Genomic DNA, 12,024 nt, shown 5'->3' with positions numbered 1-12,024 from the left:
ACTATGTTCTTTCTATAGGTGCTCTGCTGTTTTCCCAGCAGACAGACATTCACTGGAGCAATTCTTCCATTCACACCAGCTCTGAGCCAGTTTGACATTCTCTGTGGGGAAAATAAGACATTGCAAAATCAGGACAGCATGTGAGAAAGGAGTCTCAGAACCCCATCCTCCCTGCAGCTTCTTCCCAGTAGGGAAAGTTATCCTGGGAACGCACCAAACGTAATGGAGAAATAAAATGCTTTCTAATGCATGACTGGAATAAAGCAGCATGACATGGTTAGCTGGGTGTTGCATCCTGATCAGTCAGACAGCACAGACATCATGCTTCACTTAGCCCCAAAGCACCCACTGTGTGACAAGTATGAAAGGATGTGTTGGAGGCAGAGGAAGAGAAGGCTGCTTTGGGTCCAAAAGACCCTTTTGCCCCCACTGCACTCACAAAAGGGGTCCTGAATAGGAACCCAAATGAGCCCAGGGAATATTCATACGATCTTAATTTACCATGACTGCTGCCTACCAGCTCCATATAAGTTGGATTAATAAACTGCCTTTCACTTGTGACACCTCGGCATGAATTTTGCATTAGACTCAATTCAGTAAAGTTCACAACTGACATGCTTGCTTTTATGACAATCCTTTTCAATTGTTTTTTTTTGCTCTGGGATGTCATAAAGATGTTTGAGCTCTTTTTTTTTTCTGGTGAGGAACTGTCTTTTATCCTGAAAAAGAGCTTTTATAACCCACTCATGCCGATAGCACTCTTGAATTAAGCTGGAAGGCAAAGCCCCTAGTCCATTTATACTATTAACAAGACAGGATTTTTCAGAGTCAATGAAAGCAGTGACGTGCTTGCTTCAGAGCTGGGCTTGTCACAGCAAAAAATTTCAATGCAATGGGGGTGGGGATGATTAAAACACAAAGAGCACACAATGTGTGATAAGATCAGCAGAACCTTTTGGAATTAATGCAAAGCGAGTGGATCATGCCCACCAATTAGAGCTTACATGGTACTTGCTGAATTTATCAGACCATGAATCTGTTCTTCCTTAATTGATAAGCAGGTGGCATGGCTGATCTGCATCCAGATTTGAGGAGGAGAGATAAAAGTGGTTGGATGGATGGATGGATGGATGGATGGATGGACGGACGGACAAATGGATAAATGGATGATAGGTTTATGAGATTTTTCATCTCTTAATGATACACCCTTTGATGGTTTGATATTGCTTCTCTCAGCAGCAGCTACTCAGATCCCTGACCTGAGTAGACCTGAGGATCTCTACTGGAGCTAGATGAAAATGAGGGGTATAGGTTTGGGGAACTATTTGGGAGAGAATTTGACTGACAAAATTACAGAAATTAAAGTTGGCTGGAAGATTTCATTCCTGACCTGAGGTGCTGGCTCAGAGCCATTGTACAGAACTCAGCCCAGCAAAACCTCACAGAACACAGCTAAAGTCAGTTCCTGGGCAGTTTCATCTGTGAAACAGGGAAAATATTACCATAATTCTTTTTTCTCTTACCTTTTGTCTTTTGGGCCCCTTCATACAACATGTCCTTCAGAGAAGGAAATGTTCCTTAATATGCGCAGAGTTCTGATCTCACTTGGGGTATCACACATACTCAAAAACATCTGGATAGATTGCAAAGCCAGAGCAGGCTTGTGTGTGCACTAACCAATTATCCACCTCCTCACTGTAGAGAGATCCCTCATTTACTCCTGGGCTGCATGAAAGGGAACTTGGTGGCTGTGCTTCAATCCCAAATGCACTCTAGTTCCTTTATTTTTCTTTTTTTTACTCTGAGCATGAGCATGAGTGGAGGCAGATTTAAGGCTTGCTGTGTGTGGAAGGGAAATACATTTCTAGACAGCAGGTTCAAAGTGGCTATGCAGATACTTCCCTTCCTCCATGAAATTCTCTAAGATAGGAGTCCTAATCTTGAAATTATTGAAATATTTGATGACCCTGAAACATCTCAGCTTAGATATAAGGAAGGCAACCTGGAAAGAGTCTGGTTTCATCTGTGTGTACTTTGGATGACTGCTCCTCTGCTTCATAGCTCCAGTTTGACAAACCACAGATTGGTTCAGGGGCTTATCCCAAATAAGGTATCAAGACCTATATATTTCCTCAAAATTGCCCTGTAAAGTGATATTTCAGTTACATCAAATGTTGTGCAATTACTTTTATTTCTGTGCTGACAAAGCCAGGTATCTTAGCTGTTGCTGCAATCAGAGAAGGAGGAAAAGCAACACATATAAAAATGGCTTAAACCAGCTCTTTGCATAGCCAAGGCAGGACTTCAGGGATATCTGCACAGATTAGTCTGACTATGCTCCCCTGCAAAGGGTCAAGCCTCCCATTTTTCACCAGGGACAGAGCTCTACTTTCTGATTTCTCAGTGTTCAGCTGTAACACCATGATTTCACTTGTTCAGAGCTGATTCTAGGCTGTTTGGGCTGTGAATTAGGGAACATTTCAAGGAGAAGACAAGATTATTTGATCTACTAAAGAACTGGTATTTCTCACAGGGCTCAGAGGAGAGGACTGATGCAGTCAGGAATTACCAGCCATAGGAAGGAAAAGGACACAGGAACACAGGAGACTTTCCCAGGCTCTGGTAACTTTACAAAAACACAATTTTGCAAATCCTTGTCCCTTCAAATCAGCCACACATGTCTCTGCTACAAGCAGCTCCTTCCCTCCCTCCCTAGAAACACCATCCTCTGCTTGATGTGCTGTTTCCATAGCAACATTTAATTAATATAAACCCCCTGGCTGCTGCACAGCACAGGTAGTATCTACAAGCAGCATTAAACATGAAATAAAAGCAGGAAGTTCAGCCAGCAAAAGGCCCAGCTCCAATCTCAAGTGTGTTTACAACACTGGAGTGGAGCCTGTGCACTGAGGAGGAGAAGAGTTGCTCTTGCTTTTAATTACATGAGATGTACATAGCATTTAATTAATATGGAGCAAAATCTGGAGGTGCCTGAGCTTCCAACCCTCTGATCAGCACCTTGGATCACACATGTGGGATGCAGCAGCTCCATACTCCATGCAGCATCCTCTGAACACCTCCATAGCTCCCTGGGTACCCCCGGTGCATGGTGATTTGGGGACAAGGACCTGGGCTTTCTGTCCACCTGCCACCAGAGCTGTCCCCCTATCCCCCTTTCCCCAGTGTCTGGGAGGTCAGAGCTTGGATATTTCTGTTTAACACCCCACACACCCCCTCTCCCTTCCTCCAGGAGTCACTTTAGCATCTCCTGATGGAAAGCAGGGGGGTTGCAATTACAGTGAGGCATCAGAAACAAACTGGTTTTATGATTTCTAGGAATTGCTGATGTGCGGACGTGTTTCCACCAATAAATTCTGGGCTGTAAATTGATAACAAAGCTTCCACTTTTGCTTTTTCTGGCACAGCACCTCCACACCACAGTTCTTTCAGGGAGTTAAGAACAGGTGAGAAGATCTGCAGATGTAGAGGAGAAGGCACAATGCTCCTCTTCTGATTGCTTTGGTTTCATTGTTTGTCCAATTTAATAGGAAAGCATTTAATAAACCACCTGGAATAAGGGCCCCCTGAGCAAGGCCTGCTATATAATTGCATAATCCCTGGGATCACAGAGATTTTGGGAGCAAATCACCCTAATTTAAAGACACCATCCAGGTAGCCACCACATAATCAGGCCAGCTCTCCACTTCCATTTTAATGATCTAATCCTTGGTTTTTGCTTTTGTAGAACTTCTGTGGGTGGCAGTGGGATTCCTTGCATTTGGAAAAGTCCTTTATTTGGTGGTCTGAACAAGACATTGAGAGTCACAATTAAACAGGCAGCAAGGATCAGTGTTAAGATACCTTTGAAGGAAGGTGCTTGGACCCTGCTCTAAAAGCCAGGCATTTTCCAGCTGCCTCTAAAAACTCATTAAAAAGGACACACAACATCTGTCTCCTCTTTGTGTGTGAAATGGGTTTTAATTCACATCCCTCAAGTTTTCTGGTCTCTTGTGGGAAAAGAAGGGAAGCCTGAAGCTTGAGGAATTAGCCAATACTGTTCACCTTATATCCAGCACTCAGAGAAGATTTCAGTCTCTCTGTCCTGGGATGTGTGGCTCTGGATGTCAATACTTTGATTTCATCCTGGAATTCAGAATTACCACCTCACTTTTCTGAAATAAGGTAAAAAATGTGTTATCCCAGAGCTTCTCATCAAGTCTAATTGTTCTGGCATGTCAGTTACCTGGTATCTGAGTCAGTTTCTTTCTGAAACTTAATTTTTATAGAAGCAAAGAAAAAGAAACTATTACAGTTAGAATTTTACAGTGAATAATTTTTGAACGGAAAAGGGTTTTACAGTGAGAAAAAAATTAAAATACGTGTAAATACACTAAAATAAATACACATTAAATACACATTAAAATACACTTTTTGTTAATATTCTAATTTAAAAGACTGAAATGTTAACTACAGAAAAAAAAAAAAAAAAATAGAACCAGTAGCTGAAAATAGTCTTTCTGGTTGTCACTGGAATTCAGTAGAAGGTAAAGATGTGCATGAATATGGTACTTTTTTCTTCTTGATTTTCACTGGCATGGAGAAAACGGGGAGGAGAACAAAAGGAAACTTCTCCACTTGGATGCAAAAATATCTGCTCTCCCAGGGCCTTGGCAATGGGCTGTTTGCTAATGCCCTTGTGAAAAGCACTTTGAAAGTGCTTTGAAACTCTCCTCTGGGACACGGAAAAATCAACAGCTAAACAACAGACCCCAGGGGCTCATTTCTGTAGCTGAAACAACACTCTAAATCAGACCTCAGACTTATGAAACCCTTAGTATTTACTAGTACATAATACTATTGATTTGGACATGAGGGGATATAAGAACTAATGGAGGCAGGCAGGTTTGGTGTGGGGCTGGCAGCTCAGTTTAGGTTTGCAGTGAGCACTTCTGCAATCAGCCTAATTAACAGCGACACCAGCAAGCATCTGGACCCTGCTGAGGGTTTGGCAGAGATAAACTTAAAGCTTTGCTTCTCAGCAGAAGTGCTCAAGGAGGTGTCTGTGCTTGCTGGGGGGATGTCAGGCCTGAAGAAAAATAATTAAAGTAAATCAGTGGGAATGGACCTGTAAATTCAAACACATTCCAAGTACTGCAGCTTTCAGCTGGAAAAGCTTCACAAGTACAGCACAGGGTATGGCTGCACAGAAAGATGAAACATCACATGAGTTATTTGAATAGGTGTCACATACAAGGGCCAGAAAGGTGGAGGAATCTCCAGCCTGAGACATTCAAAGCTCAGCTCGACAAGCCCCTGAGCAAGCTGGTCTGGCTGGGTTTGTGCCGAGTGCTGGGCCAAATGAGTGCCTGTGATCTGCTCCAGCCCAAACTGTTATGTGACTTTAGGACCATATTATTTATATGTGCTGGTTCAAATAAAGGGAAAATATTTTTTAATTATTTTTTTTAAATTCTTAAGGCTTTTGTCCTCTGAATTGCATGTTAACATGGGTGAAGCAGCATTTTAAGTGGCAGCATCCTCCAGTCTGCTTATAATTTTATGATCCTTTTTTTCTTGGTATTTTTGATGCTTTTTAAATTACACAGCCTGTCAATAACTAGCAGGTTGTCTTCAGCAGGTGTTAATACAGCTATTCCAATGCAGAAGCTGGAGCTCAAAGAGCAGTATTGGCAGGTGATTATTCACAGGGAGAAGAAAAAAGACTCTTAGGAAAGAAACAGTGTCCAATTATTTGGTTGCAGCATGTGAGGCTCTACTTTGTAATAAAGTCTTAAATCTTTTTAAGTTTTCTTCCTTGGTTATGAAGCAGAAATTGGAACACATTTGAGAAGACCCAGGCCTGAAGAAGAGAGCAGAGAATGGACATACTCATGAGGGAGGGGAATTCCTGCCAAGGGTCATGCTCACATCAGGCAATGGCTTTTTTTCTCCTGTATCACATATTCAAATTGCTGCAAACACCATTTGAATCAGGATTTTGCATGAGGCCATGTCCTTTGACTGATAGAGCCCAAGAGCAGAAATAAAGCAGACTTGGGACAACGTGGGAAGAAGGGGGCAGAAAAGGATAATGTGAAGGATCCTTTAAATTACTTGAGTTTGAAATTGCAACTAAACTCAGCTTCTCACCTCAACCACTGCTGTGGCTGCTGGAGACTGAGCTGGCCTCTGCTATTCAGCACAATAATGCTGCACCACCATCCAGTCTTTACCTGGATTTTAAAATGGCAAGGGTTTTGGTATGCATGTGGCAATAATTCAATTCTGCAGGCTTTCTCTACTCAGTCATTTCTCTCAGCAGCAGCAAAACCAGAAGCAGGCTAGGAAAAAAACCAAAAAAACTGAGCAGGCAAGATGTGGAATTTTTAAGCCTTTATTGTTTCAAACCACCCATGTGGAGGAATATCCAGCCTTGGATGAGAAATGTTACTCGGAATGGAGATTTTTTTTTGTTTAATTCTGGATCATTGCCTTTGACGTGTTCATAAATGGTTAAAATAGATTGGAATTTGGCTACTGACATTTTCTTGTTAACACAGTTTTATGTAAATAGAAAATAAACAGAAACGGGAGGTTGAGTTCATTTGAGTGCCCACTTGGGCCGTTTGTGAAATTAATGTTCACCACTAGAGGACTCTACAGCAATAGCTAATTGTCTTTTTTTCCCTTCTTTTTTTTCCCCCTCCACCTTTTTTTCTTTTCATTTCACGCTCCCTCTGGTAATCCTTTCTCTGAAGACAAGAAATCCTGCTCCAGAAGCCCCAGGTGCCCCAGATTCTTAAACAACTTCTCAGACAAGGCCAATTGGAAGTCACTGAGCTTCTTGCCCTGTTTAACATGAAGAATAAATGATCCCATTTTCAAGAAAACAACTCACATGCTATCCTGCAGGGGCGTGCTAGGGGTCTCCTGGGATCACTTTTTCATTTCCTTCACTCACCCCTGCCAAAACAAAGGAGTTTGGGAGGTGGGCAGCCCAGGGACACAGATCCTAGGAATGAGTAGGAGGCAGTGACACAGTGCTGGAGCTGAGTCACAGCAAGGCTGTCTGTCCTCTCTCTCCTCCTAACTCGATGCTGTCAGGACCCCTTCCCAGCTGGAGCTGTTTGCTGCTTCCTCTGGAGTCCCTTGGCTCCCCTCAATACCCCCAAGGCAAAGAGGGCAGCCAAAAGGCTCCTTGTGCTCCCCGGTCACACTTCCTCTCTGCCTTTCTCAGATTCAAGGCATTGCAGAAAACGGGCCATTGATGGATAAATTAGAGTTTCAGAAACACTTCTGGGCTTTTTCTTTTCCCTCTGAAACCTCTCAGAAGGAAGTCTGGGTCTAAAATACAGACATTTAAACTCCAGGCAGCCAGCCAAAACCTGTGTCTTCCCATGAACACTGGGAAGCTTCACAGTGGGTCAGCAGCAGCCCTGCTTGGAGCCCCATGTGCTGATACATGAGGATGAGCTGGGACCAGCTCTCCAGCTGTCCTTAGAAAGCTGAGACCTTGTCACATTCACCATTTGTCATGTCCTTGAGCTTCAGCACTCTGGAGTCAGCTGAGTCCAAGGCTTGTGCTGGTAGGATGGCCCAATTTATCTCAATCTCATGGTGTGAGGACACTTTTCCTTCAAGCAGGCTGCTGGATCTCCCTGTCCTACCAATCCATAGGGCAAAGAACAGCAGGAGAATGGTAGCTCTGGCACCTTAGACATTTCATCCCTCACCACAGAAAGGTAATGCTGGAGAATGGTTCCTTGGACCCCCTATAAGGGAAACAGGGACACACACCCATCCATCCACCTGCATTGCACAGATAGAGCTGGCTCATGCAGCTCACTGCTTAGAGCTTGGTTTGTGCCATCTCCAGGAGAGAGCAGCACCTCTGCACTTGGCCTACCCTGATTTCTGTGGCTGTGGACATCTGCAATGGGTGCCTTTCTCCAAAATCTGCTGCCAGTGCCTTCCCCACCACACACCATGGAGATGCAGTGCTTGGGAGCAGGCCAGCTGCAGGTCAGCATGTACAAGGGCACAGCCACCACTTGCAGCACTGGAGAAGTGGAAATAAATCTGCTGTCAGGGAGATACAGAGAGTCAGCAAATCTCCAAGGTTTCTCTCAAAGAGACATCATGGGGGTCATGATGTTTAATGGGATACAGGGCACACTCACAGCAAATGGGAGCAAATTCAGAGCCAGAAAGCCAAGCCTGGTGATCAAAACTGTGGTGGGGGGTGGGTGAGGCACAGCAGTCCCTGGAATGAGTGAGCAGGGTCTATAGCTCCATCATCTGCAGCTACATCCTTGGTCAGGAGAACCATTTTCATCTCTAGTTGCCCAAAAGTTTGTGCCAGACCAGGACTGACATCCCTTTGAAGCACAATGGAGCTGAAGGCAGAAGTTGTTTAGGATACTCTTATGTTTCTCTTCACCACTCTGGAGTTGCTGAAGGTTGCCTCTGTGCCAAGGAAACTCTTCTCTTTACTGCATCTCTAAGTTCCAAAATTCCTTTAATCTCCAGGGATTTTTTTGGCAATGTTTGGAGAGCATTGTTTGGAATCAGCAAGGATCCTTGTTAATTAACATTTTTTAGGTGTAAGGGATATGGGTGTTGTTTAACCCATGTGGAATCTTTCCAGAGCTATTGGAAGTAGGGCATGCAACCAGCAAAATGGGGTCCCTGTTGGCACTGCCCATGAGGTGCACATTGTCCCAGGCACCTGGGGGGGACATGGAGTGCCCAAAGCAGCCCCAGGAGCTAAGCTAGGACAAAGAATCACAGAATAGCTTGGGTTGGAAGAGATCTTTAAAAATCACCCAGTCTAGCACACCCTGCCATGAGCAGGGACATCTTCCACTAGACCAGGCTGGTCAGATGAGCTGCTTTGAACCAGGCAGGGGAGAAAGAGGACATTAAAACAAGATGGGGGCTTGAAAGCAAAGCCTCAGCACAAAGGGGATCTCTGCAGTGCTGGCACAATTGGCAGCTGGGCCCAGTCTCTTGGTGAAACTCTTGGCAGACTCATTTCACAAACAGCTCTGCTGGCTCCAGATTGAGGGGGTGCTTTGATGCTCCAAAGAGAAGAGGCTGAAACAAGGACACAGAGCCCTGCCTGGCTGCCTGCACCTCTGGAGGAAGCTGGCAGGGCTGAGGCAGGGGAGGAGGGACAATGTCCTTACATGCACAGGCACTGCACATCATGGGATTCCTTTTGTGCTTGAACACTCAGCTGGAATGAACTGGGGGACATTTTCCACCATCCTCCTCTTTACTTCGTGTTTCTATAGAGGGATCAGTTATCCTGTTTTTGATCTTTCTAACTCTTCTATCCCCATTTGCAGTACTTGCTATAAGATCTCAGCTACCCTTTAATCTTGCTACACCTCAGCGAGTCAGAGAGCTGCCAGATCTGATTCCAGTGTTAGGCTGGAATGATTTGCTTTGAAACTGAAAACAAAATCACTGACCATTTGCAGACAAAATAAAATAAGTCTTTGACAGCTACATTTTTATTTTGAGTGGCTTGGATGGATTTCAGCACAGGGAAAGTCTCTGGGATACCCTATCACATTATGTGCCACATTTGGACTTGGTCCAGTGAGGATTTTTGATGATTTTGTAACTGCTTCCCTGTATTTTTCAGGATCATGTACACATGGCCATTGTCCTGGGGATGGGACACGGCTCCCTCTGAATGCCTAATTAAGCCCCGATTAGCATTTCTTCCAGGAGCAGATGCAGCTTTTCCAGCCCAGCAAACAATGCCATCTGTTGTTCCCTGGCTGGAAGTTCCATCCCAAAGTGTGCTCTGCTTCTATATTTAATTGTGAAGTTTCCTGCTGCCAAAAAAAAGTGAGGTTGTTTAAATTTGGCATCAGGAGGAAAAGGCGGAGAGGGAGGGAGATTGGATTTATATTGTTACTGCAGGGAATGCTAAATTGGTTTATTCTGACTGGCAGCTCTGCAGCTTGCCCTGCTGTGCAGGACAAGCCAAAGGGTGAAACCTTCCATCAAGACTCCCACAGACATTCTGCACTCTCTCCTTAATGTCAGGGCTGCCTCTGCATGGAGTCTTCAGCACCTTCTCCTGCCTTTGCTGCTGCCAGTTCCCTGGAGAGATGAATTTGGGGTGACAGCAAGGCCCTCAGGCACTGGCACTCAGCATTGTGCTGTGACCTTCTCTAGAGACTTTTGGCACTCACAAGAGAGGAAAGTGTTTGCAACCAACCTTGTGTCTGTTCCTGGCCCCAGGGAAATGCTGAATTTGCACGGCCTTGACCAACCTGCCATGACTGCCAATGGGGAAGCCAACTGGAGAACTGATTTTTGGGCACCTGTCAACTGGCTTCTGGCTGGAGACCCACTAAACTAATTTCACACAGACCACTTAGCAGCCATTAGCTGCTTGTGGCATGACCTGTGATGGAGTGGAAACAGTGACCTAGAGGAAAAAACGCCCATTTTATTATTTAACCCAGTGGAAAGCAGGGTGTTGTAGGATGGGAATGTTCAGGGGAAAACAGAAATAGATGCAAGGAAGTCAACGTGGTTTGTGGGCCAGATTTTATCCTTCCTACTCCAGTGAACATCACCTACTTAGTCAGCTACATCAGGAGATCCAGCTTCATGATATAAATGGATAAGGCCAGCTAGTGAATTCTGGCTAGGCTAAATCTTTTGACTCTCCATTTTTGGGAAAGTGAGGATTTAATGGGAACCAGGCAATTAGTGCTGATTTCTATAACAAATAGAACAGTTTTCTGTAGTCAAATCAAATGTTTAACTTTGCAAATGTTTACATTTTCCATCATAATGAATGTTATGCTAAACAAATACAGCCAAAGGGTAAATGCTATTATTTAAAACTTTGGGTTTGGGGTTTTTTCCCCTAAATTTAAAAAAGTATGACTCTGATGGTTCATGATGAAGGAAGGGATCTCAGTCAGCAGTTTTCCAATTTATTCTCAAAATGCCAACAAGTTGCAGAATCCTGTCTGCCCAGCTGGCTGACATCAACTATGCATCACTTACATCAAACCATAGCCCAGTGCAGGGCATGATTTGTTTAATAATGCAAGAGAGTTTCCCCTATACACTAAAATCATAACCACAGCACTAGTTCCTCAAAAACCCTCAGGGATGCTTAAGGCCAGCACCATATGTAAGGAGCTGGTATTAACATTCATCATAAATTAAGCTTCTTTCCCCTACATACGCCTCATTCTTAAATCCTCTTTAAGAGATTTTAAAATATTTTTAAATGTCTGTCAGGTTTTTTTTTCCTTTTCGGTTAGGCATTCCTATTGTGCTGCCCCTGCCTTCTCAGATGTCTGGCTCTGCATCTCCTCCACACGAGGAGCAGGTTGCCAGTCTGTGTTTGGTGTGCCCATCACTGCCACCCATATCTGACCTTCTGCTGCTGCCTTGGAACAAAAGCAAATATCCTAATCCCATCAGCCTGAGCATCTTAACACCAGATGTGTGCACTGCTGCAGCACAGGATGTTTCCTGCAGAGTTTCCTGGGGCTTCCCTCTGTTTAGCTCTGCCCCAGACAGAGTAGTGAGAGCTCCAGCTCAGAGGCTGGTGGGTGGAGATTAGTGATAGACATCAGGGTTTTGAAGTGTCTTTTCAGGCAGAGTTTTGCAGGGAGCTCTCCTGAGCTTTGTGTGCACCCAGGAGAGGCAGCTGCCAGAATTCTGCCTGCCAGGTTGCAGACAACAATCTGGGTTCACACACTGCTTGCTGGGACAGCATTTGCCTTTTGTAGTAACACTCTGAAAGTGCTTTGGAATTAAGAAATGTGACCTTGCTTTTCTCCCCAGCTCCTTCATACTCAGGAACAGCTGGGTGGAAACACAGCGGGAATAGGGAAAATCAATTTTGTCTTTTATGTTTTTGTTGTTTTACAGATGTATTCAGGATGCCACCACACCCACCTATTGCACAAATCCCTGTCGTGTTCATGAACAGCTCATTAAAGTCATTAGCAGGCTCCCAGACAATTTTCAGCCTCC

This window comes from Melozone crissalis, unplaced genomic scaffold, assembly GCF_028551555.1.
Source record: "Melozone crissalis strain CALT ecotype California unplaced genomic scaffold, PUWL_Pcris_2 ptg000014l_1, whole genome shotgun sequence".
Classification (NCBI taxonomy): domain Eukaryota; kingdom Metazoa; phylum Chordata; class Aves; order Passeriformes; family Passerellidae; genus Melozone; species Melozone crissalis.
Note: the sequence above shows the minus strand (reverse complement) of the source record.